Source organism: Macaca thibetana, chromosome 5, assembly GCF_024542745.1.
Source record: "Macaca thibetana thibetana isolate TM-01 chromosome 5, ASM2454274v1, whole genome shotgun sequence".
In the NCBI taxonomy this organism is placed as follows: domain Eukaryota; kingdom Metazoa; phylum Chordata; class Mammalia; order Primates; family Cercopithecidae; genus Macaca; species Macaca thibetana.
The window spans coordinates 11,454,332-11,467,552 of NC_065582.1; positions in this window are offsets into that span (position 1 = coordinate 11,454,332).

Genomic DNA, 13,221 nt, shown 5'->3' on the forward strand with positions numbered 1-13,221 from the left:
TTTCGTAATGTCTCTCCATTTGAAATATTTTCTTTGGAACTGTATCCAGACGGCTTTCATCTAAACCTGACTTTGTCGACCCAATAGACTCATGTTTTTCTTGTGATTCCCAGAACACCAGGCTCTACTCACTCATTTCACTTTAGTTGTGCCCACCCTCATACTAGCTATGCTGGATTCCTCCGTTCTATGTTTTCTGTACTTTTATTATTTTATCTTCATTCTTAAAAAGAAGGTTTTGTATTTCATTTTATAGGAATCTTGTAATTTCAAACTTTTTTTTTTTTTTTTAGTAGCAAGTGGAGTCTATGCCAAGATAGTCTCTCTCAGGTTTTCTATAAACTAAGGAGGTATTTGAAGAGTGAACTTCTAGGAAACGAAAGAGATGGTTGTTAAGATAGTTGGGTGAGACAAATATTGGGGCAGAGGAGGTTTACTGGAAATGTCTATGTAGCAGTTCCCATTGTCTAGCAAATAAGAGATGCGCAGATATACCCTTGGGCCACCTTGCAGGGGAAATCTTTGCAATTAGAAGTTTATTAGGAAGCCAATAAAAAAGCAATTTATTCCACATAAACTGAATTTCACTTCTGTTGATACACCAAAATACCAAACGTGAGATTTGTTGCAGCCACCATTGATGAAAGCAAGTAAGACCACAGTTAGAGAGAAGTCCACAATCAAACAGATTGCAAATAACCTACTCAAGCAAGATTCTTTTATAAGCTTGCTTTTGTAGTCAGTGTATATGCTCATAGTTTGTATATTTTAATCTAAATGTAACTTCGTGATATCACACATCCTAACAGAGTCACTTTGTTTCTACAATTTCAAATACTTTTAATTTTAATTTTAGTGAGAAAACACTTTTTCAATATTCATCAGGTTTCTGTTTTCATTATTCATTCAATAATAAAATGACCATCTTTATAGATGCAAAGTTGCCTTTATCCAGTGCATGCCGAGGGAGCAAAGGGAAAAATGAAAGAGTATCAGAAACTGCGCAGATGTTTGTCTTGACTAGAATATTAATATGTTAGTGTTTCCAAATGCTACATTGTCAGAAAGAAAAAAATGGCACTGTATTTCAAGAGGCTGAAACACAATATGGAGTACACAGCCAGCCGAAGGGAGAAAGTGAAGAATTATGATTAGGAGAGTTTACATAGGAGTACAAGTAGCCTGCTATGGAGAGGGATTGCATGGCTTCTGATATGTGATTTTAGGCTGGGATAGTTTGTGAATGAATACTAAAAGTGTGCTGGATATTTTTCAGAATTTTACCCACCACAGTAACAAAACCATGTAACATTTATCAATTCCCAGTATCTGCTAACAACAGAAAACTATATCTTGTTCATGTGACCAAAATAATAGAAAGTACAGAAAAACTCAGGATTGTTTAATCTACAATGAAAAAAGAAAAAGGCTATGTAAGGTGTTACCACGTCCAAATTGAATTTATTTTTCTCCCAAGGTGTCCTCTGTAGTTCTGATCTTCAGGATTATACTCCAAAATTGGATATGCTGGAAGAAATCTTGAGTTTTTCCACTTATAAAATGATACATATTGAATTGGCAAATTCTACTTTGTCTATCTTCTAAGTCATTGTTGATATGACCTGCCATATTTTCAATGCCATTACTTTGGTTCAAATCCATTTCTTTTTTTCTTTTTGAGATGGAGTCTCACTCTGTCACTCAGGCTAGAGTACAATGGCATGATCTCGGCTCACTGCAACCTCTGCCTCCCGGGTTCAAGCCATTCTGCTGCCTCAACCTCCCAAGTAGCTGGGACTACAGACACCAGCCACCACGCCCAGATAATTTTTGTATTTTTAGTAGAGATGGGATTTCGCCATGTTGTCCAGGCTGGTCTCAAGCTCCTGACCTTAGGTGATCCACCCGCCTTGCCCTCCCACGGTGCTGGGATTACAGGCATGAGCCACCGCTCCTGGACTCCAAGTCCATTTCTTGTTATATCCTCCCTGTCTTTTATCAAATTTTTACTCTGGCCTCATATTCATACCATGCCATGCTTATCTCCATTTCCATCTCATGTTGCCTCACAATCTCAAGCTCTCACTCTGTCATTGTCTCTCTCACACACACACAGACACACACACACACACACACTCAAAAATATGAATAAGTAGCAATGACTCAGTTTTTTTCTTACAAGATAATGAATCACTCCCTCATGCCTTCCAAACATGTTTAACTTTTGTTCCAATCTATTTTTTAAATTCAAACTTACTTTCTACAATAAAAGTCATACTGAAGTTTACAGTTTGTTCAGATTTTAGAGATGCTTGCAGCCCTTTGATTACCAACACCATCAAGATAGAGATTTTTTTACATCATCCTCGTAAGTTCCCTTCTGCTCCCCTATGTTCTCTCCTCCCATCATCCTGACCCTTGGTGACTACTGAATAGATTTCTAGCCACATAGGTGTTTTGTTTTTAATTTTCCAGGATGCCAGATAAATTGGATTGTACATGATACAGCATTTGTGTCTTTCTTCTGACACTTAGTGTGACAACTTTGAGGTTTAGACAATCCTGTGCTTCTATCAGAGCTTCAAGCTTCCTATTGTTCAGTAGCGAGTGTTCCATTGGATGAGTGGACACGAATTGTCTGTCTGTTCACTAGTTAATAAGACCAGGGGTCATTTCCACTTTTGGACTATTTTGAATCAAGCTGTTGTAAACATCTGTGTACAGATCTTTGCAAGGACTTATATTTCATTCCTATTAGATAATTACCTAAAAGCCCATCAGGCTGAGTCATGTGATGAGTAAGTAGTTAGCATTGTGATAAACTGTCATAATGTTCTACACAGTCACTGGGCAATTTTGTATTCTCACCAGCAATTCATGAGAGTTCTATGACTGGACAGTGTCCTCACAATTTTATGATATCTCTTCCTCATCCTCCTCTTTTTCTTTTATTGCCATTCCAGTAGGTCATAGCAGGATCTCATTATGGTTTTTATTTGCATTTCACTAAAAAGTAATGATGTTAAATATCTTTTCATGTGCCTGTTTGCCATTTATATATATTTGGTAATGTATCTTTTAAGGACTTTTTCTAATTTTCAAAGTAGGTTGTCTGTCTGATTGTGTTTGAAGTGCTATTTATATTGATATGGCTTGACTGTGTCCCCACGCAAATTTCACCTTGAATTGTAGCTCCCATAATTCCCACATGTTGTGGGAGGGACACGGTGAGAGGTAATTAAATAATGGGGAGAGTCTTTCCTGTGCTATTCTCATGATGGTGAATGAGTCTCACGAGATCTGATAGTTTTATAAAGGGGAGTTCCTCTAAACAAGCTCTCTTGCCTGACACCATGTAGGATGTGACTTTGCCCCTCATTTGCCTTCCACCATGATGGTGAGGCCTCCCCAGCCATGTGGAGCTATGAGTCCATTAAACCTCTTTTCCTTTATAAATTACCCAGTCTCGGGTATATTTCTGTGAGATACCAGAGGCTGGGTAATTTACACAGTGTGAGAACACACTAATACATATATATTCTTAATAACAGACTTATCAGATACATATTTTGCCCATATTTTTGCCCATATTTTCATCTAATTCATGGCACATCATTTTGATTTATTTAAAATGTCCTTTGAACAGCAGATATTTTTAATTTTGATAAAAGTAAAACTTATAGATTAAATTTGTTTTATTATGTGTGCTTTTTTGACTGGAAATTTTTCTGCCTAACCCAAGATCATGAATATATTATTTGATATTCTCTATAGTTTTAATGTTTTACATTTAAGTCTCAAATTGTTTTTGCATGAATATTCAAAGCTTAAAGTCTCATTTTCTTCCTAAGGTCATTATTTCTCCATTTCATTGCCTTCATCCGTTTGTTGAAATTCAGTTGACCATATCTGTTTCTGGATTCAGTATTTTCTTCAATTGACTTGTCTGTCACATCATGGTAATTCTGTATTGTTTTGATTATGGTAGACTAATAATAATTTTCATAACTAATTAGTGTGAGTCATCCACTTTGAATAATTGAGTACATGAGCTCACCCAGGAAATGGGGATAGAATAGAACAAATCGATAACCCATATGGTTGGGCCCTAAGAACCACTAATACTCACCTGGTAGGTTTCATGTTACCAAAGCACAGGGCTCTCTCTCTGTTGTTTATTACTATATATTCAGTATTTAGCAAGATGTCCAATACAAAGGATTCTCTCATGAGATATTTTATGGTTGTCAAAAACACAAAATCAATTGGAATTTGTTTGTTTCTGTTTCTTTGTAACTTCAGAATTTAGAGATGTTTTGAAAGAGCTGCTTCTAAGTTAATGATTAAATAAAGTTTGAAACCCAATCACAATAGACACATCTCAGGCCAGGTCAGAACTTTTCTAGCTTGTGACCCTGGATATTTTGCTAACCCTTTTTATTATTAATATTCCTCATTACAAAATGTGATGAAAGTTACACCTACTTAGCTAGTTTGTTCAAACGATGAAATCTATTAGCATATCAAAAAGTTTAGAAAATTAGATGGCCACATAGTTAATATTAAGTAACAATAGCAATTTTTATCAGTATCATCATTACCATTTTCATACACTTTAGCATCAGTAAATCCTCATGTAAGAATACCCTCCTCTGTGGAAGAAAAATGAAGAATAATGGTAATGGCAAGTGCTAGTGCTTTAATGCAGAACTGCAGATGGTCCCTGACTTAATGATATCTCAACTAACAAGTTTTCGACTTTATGATGGTGTGAACATGATATGTATTCAGTAGAAATTGTACTTGGAATTTTGGTCTTTTCCTGGGCTAGCAACTTGCGATAGGATACCCTTACAAAGCATATTCAATGTTTTCTAATAAAACAGGCTTTGTGTTAAACGATTTTGCGCACCTCTTGGCAAATATAAGTGTTCTGAACATGTGTAAGGTAGTCTAGGCTAAGCAATGATGCTCAGTAGGCTAGATGTATTAAATGTATTTTTGACTTAGAATATTTTCAGCTTAAAATGGGATTATCAGGAAGCGACCCCATTGTAGGTCAAGAAGCATGTGTGTTTTCTTCAGTGGTGCTGAGTGAGCTGCTGCTTGTTTTCTACTCTTTCTCTGAATCAGTACCAATGTGTCAATCTGTTTTGTTTTCTGTTCTCTTCAAGATACAACCATTGAATTTATTATTGGTACTTTTCTGTCCCTGAGACTGTTAAACAGTAGTCTACACCAATTCTCCCTACTCTTTGCAGTCCTCATGACAAGCAAATGAAATGAAAATGGGGGCTAATTGGACAACTCATGAGTGAGTTATAAACGAAGGTAACTTAAAAAGATTATAGAGTTATATGACGCTTGTCTGCAACTTTGACTTTCCTATCAAAATAATAAATAGAAAATAACAGAAATTTCAATAATTCACTTGCATTTCTCATGGTGAGATTCACCACACTCCCTAAAACCACACTCAACCATTTTCACAGACAAACATCACTTTTCTGTGAGATAATTTGTGATTCTAACTTCTTTCTTTCTACAGATCATATTCAGAAAGCTGAATAAAACACATTTTTGGCCTCAGTAGGCCAAGTTACATTTCTAAAGTGTTAATAAATTAGTGATACCCATTTAATGCAAATTGCTTCTCATCATTGACTAATCACTTTTGGTTACACTTCCAGGCATCAATGGGTCACAGAGGTGGAGGACATGTATGTTGAAAATAATGAGAACAGGAGGTACTCTGGGGAGAAGAGGAGGGATTTCTGACTTTGGCATGTAACTAGTTGATACGTTGAATCTGTCTTTGTCAAACTATTAGAGGACAAAATTCATCCAGTCTTATATGGAATATCTTTCTAACAGAATACTCATTTACAGAATAGGAAATCAATTTAAGTGTTATCACTTCCTCTCATCTAGATCATTCCACAAACAACTTTGAAACTTTTTTATGTTCCCAAAGGCCTTAGGCAGCTTCTGTAGCAACCATTGATGAATTCTCAAATCAGAGGAGTATAAGAGATAACACATCCTTTTTTTTCTTGATATTCTCACAATGTGGTGAGCAAAAAGATGACTATAGAGCAGCAAAGGAATAGGAGCAAGTAAATAAATGTCACAATGATTAGGAATAAAACAGCTTAAAAGCAACCCATGGAGAAAACTGATAATTATGCTTTGAATTTTTAAAGGCATTTTTACATAGAAAATTATATATTATGTTATATAAATATATGCAAGATATTACATAGGTGAAATACAGCTTCTTGGGTCAATATTTTAAAAATATTTTTCTTAACATACTCAGTGCTAATTTTTATCATTTACATGGTACATTTTCATAACAAAGTTCAGAGCTCATAATGCAGTTTTTGTTTTCTCCTATAACACAAGCAAGAAAGCTTTTAGAATTATTCTTTCCTTTTCTTTCAAGTTCTATAGAAAGTTTTACAGAACAACAACAAAAAGCTCTCTCAGTTACCAGCAAGACTGACTTTCCTCTGCATTTAGTTACTTTTCTTTCTCTGCATGGCAGTAATTTAGAAGTAGAAAAACATTTTTGGCCCAACACTAAGTATTACTTGGAAATGTTTACCTCATACCCATCAATCCATAAAGTACTTTGAAAAGGGATGCTTTATGTCTTAAAACAGAAGTGCTATATAATAATTTGTGAAACGAAATAAATCACTGGGTGACCAGCCTTCTCTTTTGTATTCAAAGAGAACCTGAATCGCACTTCATCAGTTATGGTAGTGCAGTCACTATTCTACCTCATGTTAAATGGGAGCTAAACCTCAATTTCTTTCCCTCAGCCTCTTATAATGTTATCAGTAATTTGAGTGCTGATTTAAAAACAGGAGATGTTTAAAAAGTTAGTCATAATGGAAAAAAGAATGTAGCTAGTATTTTCAGCATTTTCATAGATGGCCCACACTTGAATTTGACATTAAATTCTCCATTAAGAACCTTATAAAAATCTTTCAGTAATGGCTCTTCTATGTAGGCTTAAAAGTATTTATTCATGAAAAATATTGTAATACAATATAGTAAAAGTACCTGTACCCACCATAATAGGGCACTGAGTGTCTATCCTGACATTGCTGGCTTTCCTGGTTACTCTACTCACCTCCCAGTGCTTTTTAAACAGTTTTATTCCTAGGATTATATTGAGATGTTGGAAAGCATATAATGTTCAATACGTTTAGATATTAGGACTAAAGAGAGCTTTAATTATGGTGGCAAAGCTTCTTGTTTATGTATTTATGTTAATGTGAAACTGATAAAATATATCCACACAAATATTTTAAATGTCAAATTTTTTCTAGAATATGTGAAGTTAAAAGTAAACAGAAATCTATAGATCTTATTCATGTTAGCTTCAGGGAATAGATATAAATCTTACTGTCATGAGGAAACTTAAGTAAAACAACTCACATTTCTGTATACCCAGAAAATAAATCTATGTTTTTAAGTCTAGTAAAAGTAACACTTAGCACAGATTATATCATATAGCAATCTAATACATAGCAATTTATTTCTGATTAGGCATTTTTGAAAACTACCTCCTACTGCTTTCGATAAGTTAGGATAATATAGTATGTTAAAAATCTTACTCGGAAGCAATTTGTAAATTTACAGATCAAATATCCAATAAATGCAGGTAGAATAAAATAAGTGAAAATTATAAAATTATATGATTTTGACTTTCATTGATAATTATATGCCATACTTATTTCCAAAAGAGGCACTTGATATTTTTTAAAATTTTATGGTGAAAAGAAAAATGTGTTCTTGTACCATTTAAGTTCATTTTATAGGAGGAAAATAAAGAACAACATGGGAGTTAATATGTGGTAATCAAATATGTTCATCCCTATTTATAATGTTAATTTACATTTAAAAGATGGATGGGGCCAGGCGCGGTGGCTCACGCCTGTAATCCCAGCACTTTGAGAGGTCTAGGTGGGCAGATCACGAGGTCAGGAGATTGAGACCACCAGCCTGACAAACATGGTGAAACCCTGTCTCTACTAAAAATACAAAAATTAGCCGGGTGTGGTGGCATGTGCCCGTAATCCCAGCTACTCAGGAGACTGAGGCAGGAGAATCACTTGAACCCGGGAGGCGGAGCTTGCAGTGAGCCGAGATCGTGCCACTGTACTACAGCCTGGGCGACAGAGTGAGACTCCGTCTCAAAAAAATAAATAAATAAAGGGGGGGATGACTCATTCTGTCTCTCTCCTTCCCTCCACCCCTAAACACACACACACACACGCACACACACACACCCCACACCTCTTCTGATTTTACAAAAAAACAGTGATGCTTAGAAAAATTTCATATATCTTGTACAGTTAATTACTGCGAGAGAAAGTACTAGAATCTAGCTCCCCATACCTCTCCTAGGAAAGAAGGTTATAATTTGAACTGAATTTCCACACTCCTCTAGATAACCTTGCAGATGAATACAGCAAGGTCTCAGCCTTGTTTTCCTCTGTTTCGACAAATATTTAAGCTCCAAGCTTATGTATCCTCACCAGGATCCTAACCCATAGGATCTCATGCCATCCAACATTTCACCCTTTCCAACTTCCCAAACTTTTCTACTTTCTGAAGTCATGCTCTGATATCAGCAAATCACCGTCGTGTTTAGCTTGGAAGGGTCCCTTATGTTTTTCATTTAACTGAGCCTTGTTTTCCACAGCTTTCATTCCTGATTTTGTTGCCCCTTGAAAGAAATGTTTTCTACTCATTTGGTTTGGTTTTCTTTTTCCTTCCAAGGTACCCTAAAAAGCACAGGTTTGCCGGTGGGCTAGGTATTATCTTACTCCCCGACTGCTGCTGCTTCCAAATTTTAGCACTTTTCCTTCAAACACCTTTTGTTGTGATCACTTAAGTATCTTCAGGCTAATTCTACTCTACTGCAAGTTTTCAGAAACAAGCCAAATAGGTTTCCCTGCACTGCTACTAGTATTCATGCTTAATGACGGATGGATGAAAGCAATTCACCTGAAACTCTCACCTGTTATTTGAAATTTGAAATTTTCACCTTAGTAATCTTTGACTTTATCACCCCCATATCTCTTAACATATAGAATCAGATCCTAGATTCTGACACCATTCATTATTTCACCGTCCTCAACCTTTCAATTTTAAATAGACTACTGGGCGTATTTTTCCAGTTTATTTACTTCATCTAGTGAGACCATCTCTGGGTTTTGTTTGTTTGTTTGTTTGTTTGGATAGAGGGACAGAGTCTCACTCTGTCACCTAGGCAGCTGGAGGTGCAGTGGCACCATCACCGCTCACCACAACCTCTGCCTCTTGGGCTCAAGTGATTTTCCCATCTTAGCTTCCCAAATAGCAAGGGCTACAGGTATGAGCCTTGGCGCGCTGCCCTAGTGAGACCATCTTAATCAACATTTGATTCATTTGAGTCCTCCATTGGCCAAAACAATTTTCTCTAACCATCTCAAAATGTTTATCGATTTATGAAGTATTCCCTCTCTACCTTATTTAAAGTAAGGTAGTCATTATCAAAGTCAGTCATCGTCACTACTGAGTACAATTATCCCTTGAAACTTTATTTACAATATTCTTTATTGCTTGAAAATATGTCATACAATTATTTGTTTATTCAGTGCTGCCTCTGGTTACTTTAATGCAAGCTCTCTGAAGACAGAGATTTTTCTCTCATTTCCCATTCCATCCCCAGGGTTTGGCAAACAGTAGGCTATGTATTATTTATTCAATTATATATATAATTAAATAAATGAATGAATGAACCAGTTGTCATTTCCACTCTACTGTATGTATTAAGATTTTGATACTATTCTACATTTATATTTTAGTTATACTTAAGACCATACACTACTGTTTTAATTATGGCTTAGTGTATTACACATACATAATTATTTTAGAACAATGTAGTTTATTTTGCTCTTAAACTTGATATTTTGTAATAATAATTTCCTTAATTATTATTTATCAACAATACTCATGTAAGTTAAAGATATTAGAAGCATAGAAGCTAATATTGAAATTAAACATTATTCTTTGAAATTGCATTATATTCTCTTTAATAAATTGTGCTAACGCAAATTATGTACTCTGAAAAATTAAACACAATCTTGTCAGGCTAAGTAAGAGACTAATAAATGTAGTATGTAGCATTTATTTTTATGACCTCATTGCTTATCCTGAAGTATATATTTATACACTTTTTTTACATATGCAGTGTTACACAGGGTAAACTTAATGGGTGATTCAAGCGATTTTTAAAGCTTTTCTTTTTTTTTAAATCTAAGTGAATTTCACTTACTGCACAAGTTTCCTGTAAATCTAGCCTCCATATACATGCAATTCTATTTTTTCTGAATTGTAACAATTACGAGGTCAAGGATTTGACAAAGCTTAAAGACAGATTGCTGTTTGCCTTATAAATTCAAATTTCCTTGAAGTAAAATGTGCTTGCTTTAGATGAAAAATAAAGACATAGCCCAAAATATTTGGATAGGATAATATTGTACGGATACAAGAAATTATTAAATAATAACACTTGGAGTTACATTTATAATAATATGGTACATAAATACAACAGTTTAGTGAGGTTATTTATATGGAGAACATTTATTCCATTTCAAATTTTTCTTATATCCTACGACAGTGAATGTAATTGTATAGATGTTATTATCCAGGAAACATTGTTCATAGTTTCTATGCTCTCGTCATATTCTTTGGGTGACTCTGCTTATTTATCATCATAGTGTCCCCTAATCTTTTCTATACTCTTTAATTCCTGCAGATAATCTCAACTGTATCTACTTTCATATTGAGAACTAGTTAATTGTCTTTTCCTGTCCTCCTCTGATTCTAGCCCATGTTCTATGGCACGATACATTTCACAACCAAATGTTTACTTCAGGTATTTAATATAATCAAGACAAAAGAGTTTAATTTCTAAGTGAAATCTGCCAACCTCCTAGACTTCCTCAGTAATCCTCCTCCATTATTTCAAAACTATTGCAATAGGCTGTAATGACATGTACTAGAAATTGAAATGAAATAACAGGAACAATAATCATAATAAAATTTATTTGTTTGTATTGCTGAATTTGTTCCAGGTATGCTGTTTCCATTGGTTTATTTAATATTATCAAATATTATTGGCTAAAATATCATTTCAATTCTCTAGAAAGAATGTCCAGTCACAGAGAAAGTCTAGCTCCACAGATCTCGTAATGCTTGTGCTATACTGCCCCTTTCCTTGTAGAAGCAGTGAGCTTGATTTACTGGTACGTTGGTACAGTGTTTCAGTGAGAGTTAGGGGATGGTGCAATATTACTGATGCTTTTAATGGGAAGATAAAAATGAAAGAAAAGTAAAACCATGGAGAAATAAGACAAAGAATGTAAATGAGAATTTCGTAGACACTATGTGCATATGAAATGATCCAGATTTAATGTTTCTCTTTTAACATGTAACTTAAGCATTTGTTGAGTAATTGTAAAATATTTGCAAAAGTAAATATCCGGAGTAGTAGTTATACCGTTTATAATTCCTATAGCAGCTGCTTTTTAAAAACACAGAATACACTATTTTAAATAAAATATACATTAAAGGAATAACATTCTCAATAAATAATGTCCATTATATTCCTGTAGTATGAAATTTTTTTTTTTAGCAGAAATAAATTAGCTTCCTCAATAGCTGCCTTCTTTTCAATCAGGAGCCCAAAATGTAACTTTTTATTCTACACTGTTATTTTCTTTTTATTGATTTTCATTTTTTACTGTACTTCAAATACACATGGAGACACACACCTGTACACACACACACACAAAACTCAATTCAGTGAATCATGTCAATTGTCTTTGTACTACGTAGAACAGCTTCGTCTTTGAAAGAACCCAATCCTGGTGGCATCTCTTCATATTATTAAGTCCCTGTCACATTATATTGCAATAGATCTGTTGACATGTTAATCTGCCACACTTGATTTTTTGAAAACAAGAGGAATAAAAAAAAATAAATTTACCAATAGCCAAATTGGTATTATCTATGGAATGACAACAGGTATTTCATTTTATTTTCTTCTGCAATTATTAGCTCATCCAATTTTAACTTTACATGGTTTCCTGGGTTAAGAACTAACCATCCTAGTTTTAGTCAATATACCACATTCTAGTGTTCTACCTAAACATTTCACTGTAATATCCCCTCCCCAAGTTGAGAGCTCACATGTGGTTTCTAAATTTACTATTTATTATTATTATAATTTATTATTATTATACTTTAAGTTCTAGGGTACATGTGCACAGCATGCAGGTTTCTTACATATGTATCCATGTGCCATGTTGGTGTGCTGCACCCCTTAACTCGTCATTTACATTAGATATCTCTCCTAATGCTATCCCTCCCCCCTCCCCCTACCCACAATAGGACCCAGTGTGTGATGTTCCCCACCCTGTGTCCAAGTGTTCTCATTGTTCAATTCCCACCTGTGAGTGAGAACATGCGGTGTTTGGTTTTCTGTCCTGACGATAGTTTGGAGAGCTCACATGTGAAATATACTCATCCCCAAGAAGCCTGTCTATTCCTCTCTTGAGAGGTAATAGCTTCCATGTTGAATTTTCAAGAAATGCTCATAGAGGCACTCTCTAAGTGACTTGACATCTATTCCTTATGATCACTACAGTTATATAGCAGGTTACCCTAGCAAAAAACAGAGTTGCACAGGCTCTTCTGTCATTTATTTTAACTTGGTATATATATAGTGCTGTACTCACAAAAGGTACTGATAATTTTCATGATAATGACAACATGTATTGTTTTTCTAAGCAAAAATCGAGTATTTGGCAGTTGAGTATGATAACTTTTGCCCCTTCCATACTTCCCCATGCAGTGTTACATTTAAACTCAGTGACTTTTTTATAATTCGGGAAGTAAAATTGCTCTGAGCTTTAATTCTCTTGTTCAATATATATTGATTTTATATTTGTTTGTTTTGAGATTAAATACAACCAGAGGAAAGATGACTTTCCTTAGAAGCCTTTGAACTGAAGTATTATAATTTTAAAATATGTAAATAATTTTCAACTTGTCTTAGTTTGCAAATGTTTATAAAATATTATTTTATACAGCAGTGCACACTTGAGACTTTTCAGCTTCACAAAGGATCAAAAATCCAAATTTGCTTTCATTATC